The sequence below is a fragment of the Dermochelys coriacea genome, chromosome 13 (assembly GCF_009764565.3).
Source record: "Dermochelys coriacea isolate rDerCor1 chromosome 13, rDerCor1.pri.v4, whole genome shotgun sequence".
Taxonomy (NCBI): domain Eukaryota; kingdom Metazoa; phylum Chordata; order Testudines; family Dermochelyidae; genus Dermochelys; species Dermochelys coriacea.
Genome location: NC_050080.1, coordinates 19,272,122 through 19,280,820, shown reverse-complemented (window position 1 = coordinate 19,280,820; position 8,699 = coordinate 19,272,122). Strand labels below are relative to the sequence as shown.

The 8,699-nt window shown below is 38.8% G+C and overlaps 1 protein-coding gene across 3 annotated transcripts in view; it reads left to right on the top strand.

Annotated features, from left to right (window-relative positions):
* The first annotated feature begins 2,813 nt into the window (after window positions 1–2,813).
* The window catches only part of EYA2 (EYA transcriptional coactivator and phosphatase 2), a 184,459-nt gene continuing 178,573 nt past the window's right edge, over window positions 2,814–8,699 (top strand). For 2 of the 3 annotated variants that reach the window (XM_038370415.2, XM_043495704.1), the window contains exon 1: window positions 2,825–3,002. The gene's annotated coding sequence lies outside the window, so the exon portion shown is untranslated. Of the gene's footprint in view, window positions 3,003–8,699 lie in introns of all 3 variants that reach the window. The other variant, XM_038370414.2, reaches the window with a different exon arrangement.

The following is an 8,699-nucleotide window of genomic DNA, read 5'->3' as shown; positions in this document are numbered from 1 at the left end:
GCCTTTTGTGTCCTATTTTTATCTTTTCAGTTCCTAGAAGACACAGGACCAGTTCCGAATTGAATGCCACCACCCTCTTGGAGATGCATAAGAAACCAATAAACTAAACTGGTTTCCAGCAATTTTGCAGGGTTGGACACAACCATAACAATGAAATAAAGCAGCAGGTACAGTTCCCACAGTTAGCTGGAACATTAATCCATTTTGAATAACAAATCTAGTAAATAATAAAATCTATGAACACCTAAATGGTGTCCATTTCACTCTTACATTTATGCGCGAGCTGTGGAGACAGAACAGTTTCACTTGTGCCTAGGCTCTCATGGTCTTGATCTTCAGATGAAAAGTTATATAAAGTGCTATATGTCAGAACTGGTCAAATATTTTGAATTATGAAACTAAAAATGAAAGTGAATTCCCTCTTCTTTTTAAACTGCTCTACTAAACATTATTAAAGTACTTCAGATAAATAATAAACATGCTAAAATATATAAATATGTTTATCCATCAGCTCATAACAAGTGCTTCAGGCCCCAGTTCATAATTTCTTTGCCTGTAAATTCTTTGGGGGGCAGGGACTGTCTTTTTGTTCTGTATTTGTACAGCATCTAGCACAACAGACTACTGGTCCATGACTGAGTATCCTAGGCACTAATACAAATAAGAATAAAACTTAAGCACGTGTCTAGCTGTAAGTACATGAGTAATCCTACTGAGTTCAGTACGACTGCTCACATGCATAAAGTTGGTCACATACCAACTGCTAACATACTTTGTTAAATCAGGGCCTGAGTGCATTTTGTATGTAAGACTTTTTGTACGTAAGCACCATTATGTATTTACTTGCTTGGTAAGGAGTCCTGCTAACAGGACAATTAGGTTATTGGAGGAAGGAGGGAAAGTTGCAGAGACTATTCATGAAAGCCTGTGGATCAGTCACTGGGTCAGAAATTTAGGTGAAGAGAATCAGAGAAATGGTAGTCCAGGTTAGTGATTTAGGCTAATTTAACATGTGAGAGTGACGCAAATTCAGAACTGCAGCAAACCTGTGGTGGGTTAGTGCTCTGAATTTATGGAGAGGAGGGAGAGTAACAACTGAGTTTTGGTTTTGGGGGACTATAGAAGGCAGTTCATATTAGGAATTTTTCCAGCTCCAAGCTGATGCTGGACTCTAGATTTCCTTTGAAATGTTGGAATACTTTGTGGTCAGGCTGATCCAAGGGATTTTGATAGTAAAACCAGCTGTCTAGTTGCAATGATGTTTTTGTTCCATTGTCAAAAGTTTGAGTTAAATCCATAAGTGTATTGATGTGTGTGGATGGATTGTGTGTGAGAATGTGGGGTGGATGTGAAAGAAGTGGATATAGAGAGTATGTACTTGTACATATATGGTTGGGGGAGGAGTGGGGAGATGTGCATGATTCAGTAAGGTGTATATACTGAGAGGGTCAGAATGCATCTCTGCATCTTGTGTGTCTTTTTATGTATATATGGGACATATCAGAGTGTTTCTATTTGTATATATGTGGCTCATGTATTAAGCTAGTCTGTGTGTATGTGATGGGTCTCCTGGCAGAGGAACTGCAAAATCTGAGGACGCTGCTTGGGGCAGCACATGCACCACCTGGTTTGTGAAAAGCTCTGCTCCCTGTGCATCAATGATCTCAATGGGACAACACAGGTTAGTCACCTTACTCATGTAAGTGTTTGCAGGATCAGGCCCTAGCACTTTAAGTCACCAGTCTGCGAAGCAATGCGTATAAACCGAAACTGCCACAAAACAATTGTTTTACTGGAGTGAAAACCGACTTCCCACTTTAAATCAGTTACAGCATCAATTTTTTTTACATTTAAATGTATACTTATACCATTTTATAGCTACACATTTATCTTAATAATACAGACAAAAGCATACTATTCTATTACACCTTCCCAAATGATTGAAAACATTTATTGGCTTTTGTTATGAATTCCTTCACATTTTACAAAGGTACTTCTTCAGCAAAACAATTAAGATTTCATAATAGCAGGCAGCAAAAGAAGCATTATAAATTCAGAAGAAGGGGAAAGTAGGTTAAACAACTGCGGGCACAAATTAAAGAGAAATCAAAGAGGGTAATAAATAAAAGAGGAATTCAGAGTAATCTGAAAGACAATTGAGAGTGAAACATATACCTATTAGGAGATTTATTTACACAATGTACTTGGATTGTAAAGTACATGGAACAACCCCCATGCGTCTCGCCCTATGAGATCTTGAAGTGAAGGCCCCATGAAAATCTCTGTTGCCAATCCTGATGATTTTATGGCAAGCTTTCGCAATAACTGGGGTTTTACCATGACCTCAGCTTCTGGGACAAGTGGTTCCATGGCAATCTCAGAATTCTCTCCCTCACCTTTCTAGCCCTCGCGTTTGAGGAGAGAAGCCTGAAAATGGGACCTAAGTGCGCCCTGCAGGCTGGGAGCTAGAAGGCAAATTAAAATAAATCCCAAATTGTGTTTGGTTTTTTTTTTTTTTAAACTCTGGTGATTTTTCAAGCCCACTCATGACATTTTTTTTTTTTTTTTTTTTTTTTTTTTGGGGAGGGGGAGGCTGCTTTATTCAGCCTGGCTCCAACGTTGACTTCACTGTAGGGATCCCCCCTCCCCTCCTCCTTGCTCGGGCATCGCAGAGGCAGACCGGCCCTACTAGCTCTGTGAGCCCGCTGTCCAACACCTGCCCTTCCAGCAGCCCCGGGCTCGCGGCCGGACGCCTGGCAAGGGACAAGGTAAGGGCAGAGGCTTCACTTTCCCAGCGGGCATGTGCACACTCACTCCGCACATGCTCACTGGGGCCGTGTCAGGAGTTTGGAGGGCACATTGGGAAGCCCGGCAGAGCCTCCTCTTACACCGGCTCCAGACTTCCCAGCCGCGCAGCAGCTGCCCCAGCCTCCCTCCCCGCGCGGGCGGTGCGGGGACAGGGAGCGGAGAGCCCCCGGGGCGAGCACCTTCCGCAGCCGGTGGTGAGTGCGACCCCTTCCCCGCCAGCGCAGTCGGGCCACTGGCCCCCGCTGGGCACGCAGAGGGGCAGCTGGGGGTGCTTTGGACGCCGGCCCTCGCCTGCGAGGGGCGGGGAGAAGCGAGGGATGCTTGAGGCACCGGTCCCCACGCCCTTGCCTGGGGAGTGGGGATTTCAGCCGGGCGGCTGCCTGAGAGCTCCAAGCTGAAAGGAAATGTGGAGCCCTTTGCACAGGGTTTGGGCGCTCAGATGAAATACCCGGCTCCTGTCCTCCCCAGGCTGCGGCTGCCTTCTGCTTCTTGGGGGGCTGGGGAGCCTCGGGCATCCCCCAGACCGTATGCCCCGCCACCTGCCCCATCGCAGGGAAGGAAGAGGAAACTGTCACTCCCTTGGCCGCTTTGTAATGACACACGCTCGTTTTTTTTTTTTTTTTTCCCCCTAGCAGAAACAGAGCGCGGAAAAAAAAAAAAAAACCCCAACCCTCTTTCCCCCACTTTCTAAACTCCGAGACGTTATCGTAGCGTGCCTGGGTCTCTCTCATGCTTCTCTCTGCCCTTGCCCACCCCAGCGAGGTGCACTGTGTGTGGAGTGGAGAGCAGGGGCTGGTAGGAGAATCTTTGTCATTTTACACTGATCAAGCAGTTTAAAAAAAACCCCAAACTCACTAGTTTTAAATTATGCTGTGTTGGTTTTTTTGTTTTTTTTGTTTTGCAGTCCCCTTCCCCCGCTACCCCCCGCTTTAGTATTGTTTCTGGAGCAATTCGAAAAAGGCACAGAGGGTGCATCTACTAGCCTGAGTAGGGGGGTTAAACAATGTTGATAAGAGTAGGAGGGAGTTCTTTGTGGGTAAAATCTTCTTTAGTGACGCTAGTTAGCTCGTGGGGATAGAAGCAGGAGAGTGGATTACTGAATTAATTTTAAGCCTCGTGCCATTCTGGGTAGGTGACTATTGATTCTGCTTTCTCAGTTTTCTTTTATGTTAACACATGGAGTAATTGTTATTTGCTATAAGTCGATGATGGCATGATTTACCCTAAACAGTAATAGCTTTGAATCATGCGGAAAAAGTGTGTGTGTGTGTGTGTGTGTGTGTGTGGGGACAGACAGTAACATTTAGTAATATACAAAAAGTAGAGATTTTTTCCTTCACTAAAGAGCAATTTGATGTACTTTAGAGTGGAAATGAAAAGTGTAGGTTATTCATAATAATGGTTAAGACTTAAGTACTTCTATTTATATTTCCACTTGGCCATCTTGTATCCTGTAAATTAATTGCATTCTTATTTTGGTTTAATTGACAAACTTTTAATTTAAACCAAAGTGCTAATAAATTGCCTTGTGTTTGTATTGCTGTAAATACCATAGTTAGGGAGCCTTAAAACTGAAATAAGTTGTTTCTGAGACACTTCAGCCTGCTTCTTAGAAAGAGTGAACGGAGACAAGAATATTAAAATAAAGTAATTGGAAAATGAAATCTCAGGAAATCCCATGAAATCTGAGGATGTAAAATGTTAGCTTAGGTTTGATGTAGCGAATACCTTAGTGCCAAAAAAAAGTAACCTTAAAAATATCAGAAAACTGCCTTGTGAAAACACTGTCATCAATTCTGCAATGTCTTTTTAAGTGTAGTAGTAATATTCATGTTATGTAATAGTTTGACTGGAGCATAAGATTTAAAGTTTTATATATTGAATCAATCTAAATTAGTTAATTGATGTAGTTTTAAGAAACTGTGCAAGTCATTTAACTAGTTTAAAACAAGTTTATTTACAAACCACAACTGTTTGAGTAATTTAAATATAGACTTAAAATTAATTAATACAAAATCTTTGTTCACAGTGAACATGGGGGAAAAATTAAGTGTATAAATCACACTAAAGGTAACACTCAAAATTTATTTAATGTTTGAGTCAGAGAATGCCTCTAAAGGAAATTATTTCAGGTATACAACTGCCATATTTCAAACGTAATCTAGTAATTTAATGATACATTCCTCTTGGATGAAATTTTAATTGTTAAAATACATATGGTTAATCAAACTTTTATTGGTCTACATCCAATTTATTAACAACCGTTTTGTTCAGTATAGTATCAGGCATGCGCATCCCTTAACGCTTCTAATGTAACTAGCAGGAATGGTTTATGATTTAGACTTAATAGAATTTGCTGGTTTACTGAGAATTTTCCTCCTCTGGAACACTTTTCATGGAGGATTTTGTTATTCCTAGTTTCCAAATACATTGAGTGCTTCTATTTTCATGTGACATTGCAATTCATATGTATTGGAACATTCCTGCATGCTGATCCCAAGAAGATGGCAGATATTTAACCTGTTTATTTCCAAACTAACATCTTAGCTGCTTTTAGATTTAAAAAACACAGGACAGGCTATCTTGCACCATCAGTTTTTAAAGATAACTCCATTCATTTCCATTTCTGCTTAAAAATTGATGGCATGATTGGTCCTATAATATTGTAAACATGAATATGAGAGACTTCATTATGGTTGTCCTACAAAGTTATAAGTATTTATAGCCTTGGATATGTTTCAATGTAGTCTCTTAAAATTCACAATTAAAATTCACTTGAAGTGGCATATTAAAGCCAATAACGCTGATAATTGTTTTTTTTAAACAAACTAATCTCTCTCCAAAAACCAAAATATTTAAAAAAATATACTGCCAAATGTGTACTTCATGATTCCATGTTGAGTCATAAATTTAATGAAAATCAAATTGTTAAGGAAAAATTCATGTGGCATCAAATTTATTTGAATGAACAGCAGGTAATATATTTCTCCATTAAACTTTATCATTTGTTTGTATTCCCCCTCACCACCATTTTGTTTTAAAATATTGCAATGAGACTTGATCCCCGTGACTTGCTAATAATATCATAATTTGGTTGAAATTATCTAAATGTGCTACTGTTTAAAATATCTCACAACCTTTGCAATTTTAAATTTCATTATAAGAGCTTCATTTAGGAGGAATAGAATGTTAGTTGTTGTTGAAGAGGGACTCTAACAATCTATACAAAGCTACAATATGTGTGCAGACACTACTATTCTACGGACACGTTAAATTCAGACATACACACTGGAAACAAGGGACGTTGTCATATTGTCATTTAGGGCATGCTAAATGCTATTGCATTGTGCTTAGATAAGTGATTGACACTTTAGTTTTTGGTAAAGATTAAATAGCTTAATATAGGTGTCATTCCTGCAAACACTGATGGACTTTCTTAACTTTAAGCTTGAGTAGTCCCACTGTAATCAATGGGACTACTCGTGCTTAAAAAGTATGTGCCTGTTTGAAGGACCTGTGTATGTATTTATAAATGAACTTTCAACAGAGATCTATTAAACAGATTTCCAAAATTTTCTGCTACCTTTCAGCTATTTTTCATGCAGTAGTACAAGAGTTAATCTGAAATTGGTTATAATTCTCTTCGGTGAAATTAGTTTCCTCTCTGCCAAACTTTGCAATAGCCAGAGGTTTTTAAGTGTCTTCGGCTGGAGTAACCAACTAGAACAGTGTTGAAGACTAATTAATCTTTGCAGTAAACTCCTGCAGTAAATTCACAGGTTGTTATGCTTAATATGTTGAAATGACTGTTAGCTTTTAAGTGTTTTTTGACTGCACAAAAAATCCTAAGTGAAAATAGAAAGATATTTTCAAAAATACCAGGAAAATAGTTCGTAATTAATTTTGCCTGAGTGGATTTACTGTTAAGGTCAAATGGTTAAAGTAAGTTGCAAATTCAAATTCTGTTCATAGTGTGTATGACCTAATCAAAGAATCTTGTTTTCAAATATGACAATCAAAAATAAATGTTCCCTGCGGGTCAGGTAGGCTTTGTAGGGAAAACTTGTTTTGGCATTGCCTATATTTTGTGGGTAAATGTAGGATGTCAGTCTCCAGGGTTGTTAATCTGGTACCTCTCATTAAATTTCACGGCAACAAAGACAGGAAAAAAAAATACAGAGGAACATATGCCAAATATACAGCTTATCTAAAACTAGAACTGTGAAACTAGCACATGTAGATCATAAACAAATTAGATGCACAATCACTATTCAGTGTTTTGACTTTAAATGTGTTTTTAAAAAAGTAGTGATTGAGCTAGTCCAACAAATCTCTTCACATACTGCTCACCCTAGTAAAAATAGGATATAGAGCTAAGCAAACCCTGAACAGTTAAGAGAAAAATCCCCTTTTCTTCTCCTCCTCCTCCTCAATGACAGAAAGACCGTTCTTATTAGATGCTTTTTGTTTGTTAGAGTTATTGGCTGAAAGGTCCAATCAGAAAACAATTGGTGATGGCAACTTAACCCAGTTAAGATCTATAAATAAAGAAGATGAGGCATTGTTTTAACTTGTGTAATGGTGTTTAACAAATACCCTGTTTTAATCAGGTGAGGATAAACCCCTTAGTTAGGTGGCAAATAACCGCAGCTTGGTGACAAGAGTGTGTCACTTGGTGCTCAGAGGAGCTGCCGCTTGTCAGAGGACCTGATGGCGCTGTGGTTTGTTAAAGGAAAAAGGGAAAATTTCCTTCATATGGTTGCAAAATAACTTATTTTTCACTGATTAGACCTAAAGTTAATAAGAAAGGACTGATTCTCCTCTCTGAGAGGCTATTGAAAATTCACGAAAAGAAAAGGAGTACGTGTGGCACCTTAAGAGACTAACAAATGTATTTGAGCATAAGCTTTCGTGAGCTACAGCTCACTTCATCGGATGTAGCTCACGAAAGCTTATGCTCAAATAAATTTGTTAGTCTCTAAAGTGCCACAAGTACACCTTTTCTTTTTGTGAATACAGACTAACACGACTGCTACTCAGAAACCTGTACATTCACGAGTAATTCTACTGAAATTACACTGATGTAAAAGCAGAGTGAGAGAAGAATCAGATCAGATGGCAAAGGATTCCATCTGCTGCCACACATACTGCATCTTCTTTCATTTTAAATAATCAGACCTCTGATTCATCCACTGTATTATACTCTGTCTTTAATTATGTATCTTTATGCCTTATTTAAAAATACTCAGCCTAATGGTGTATCATTTAAGGGTGGAAAAAAACCTACAGGATTATCACCCTTCCCATCTAAATTATCTAATGTGTAACTGCTTAACTCCTTGTACTGAGTAGCAGCATCTAAACAAGTTTATTTAACGGCTATGTTACTGAGTCATACTGTGTATGGTCTGATGAAGTGAGCTGTAGCTCACGAAAGCTTATGCTCAAATAAATGTTAGTCTCTAAGGTGCCACAAGTCCTCCTTTTCTTTTTGCGAATACAGACTAACACAGCTGCTACTCTGAAACCTGTGTATGGTTTGTTAGCACAGAAGGAATTATTTCTGTTTAATAGCATGTGTGGAATGCCAGAGATATAAGAGGTGTGTGTTGTTGTTGTGTGTGTGTTTTTTTTTTTTTTTTTTTTTTATTTTGGTTAGCTGTGAGATAGAGATGACATCTTCAATGGTCTCTTCCATCCCATTTTATCACCATAAACTTACTAAACATATTGCATTCAAATAGTGTATCTTCCATTCATCTGCAGAGGCTCTGCAGAAAGCCATAAGTCTGCTTCAGAGTTCTGGTAACGTTTAATGTGAAGCATGTTAAACGAGGGTTTTATTTTATGGATGATTCATGTAGTCAGAGAATGTTTAGGAAAGACAGGTT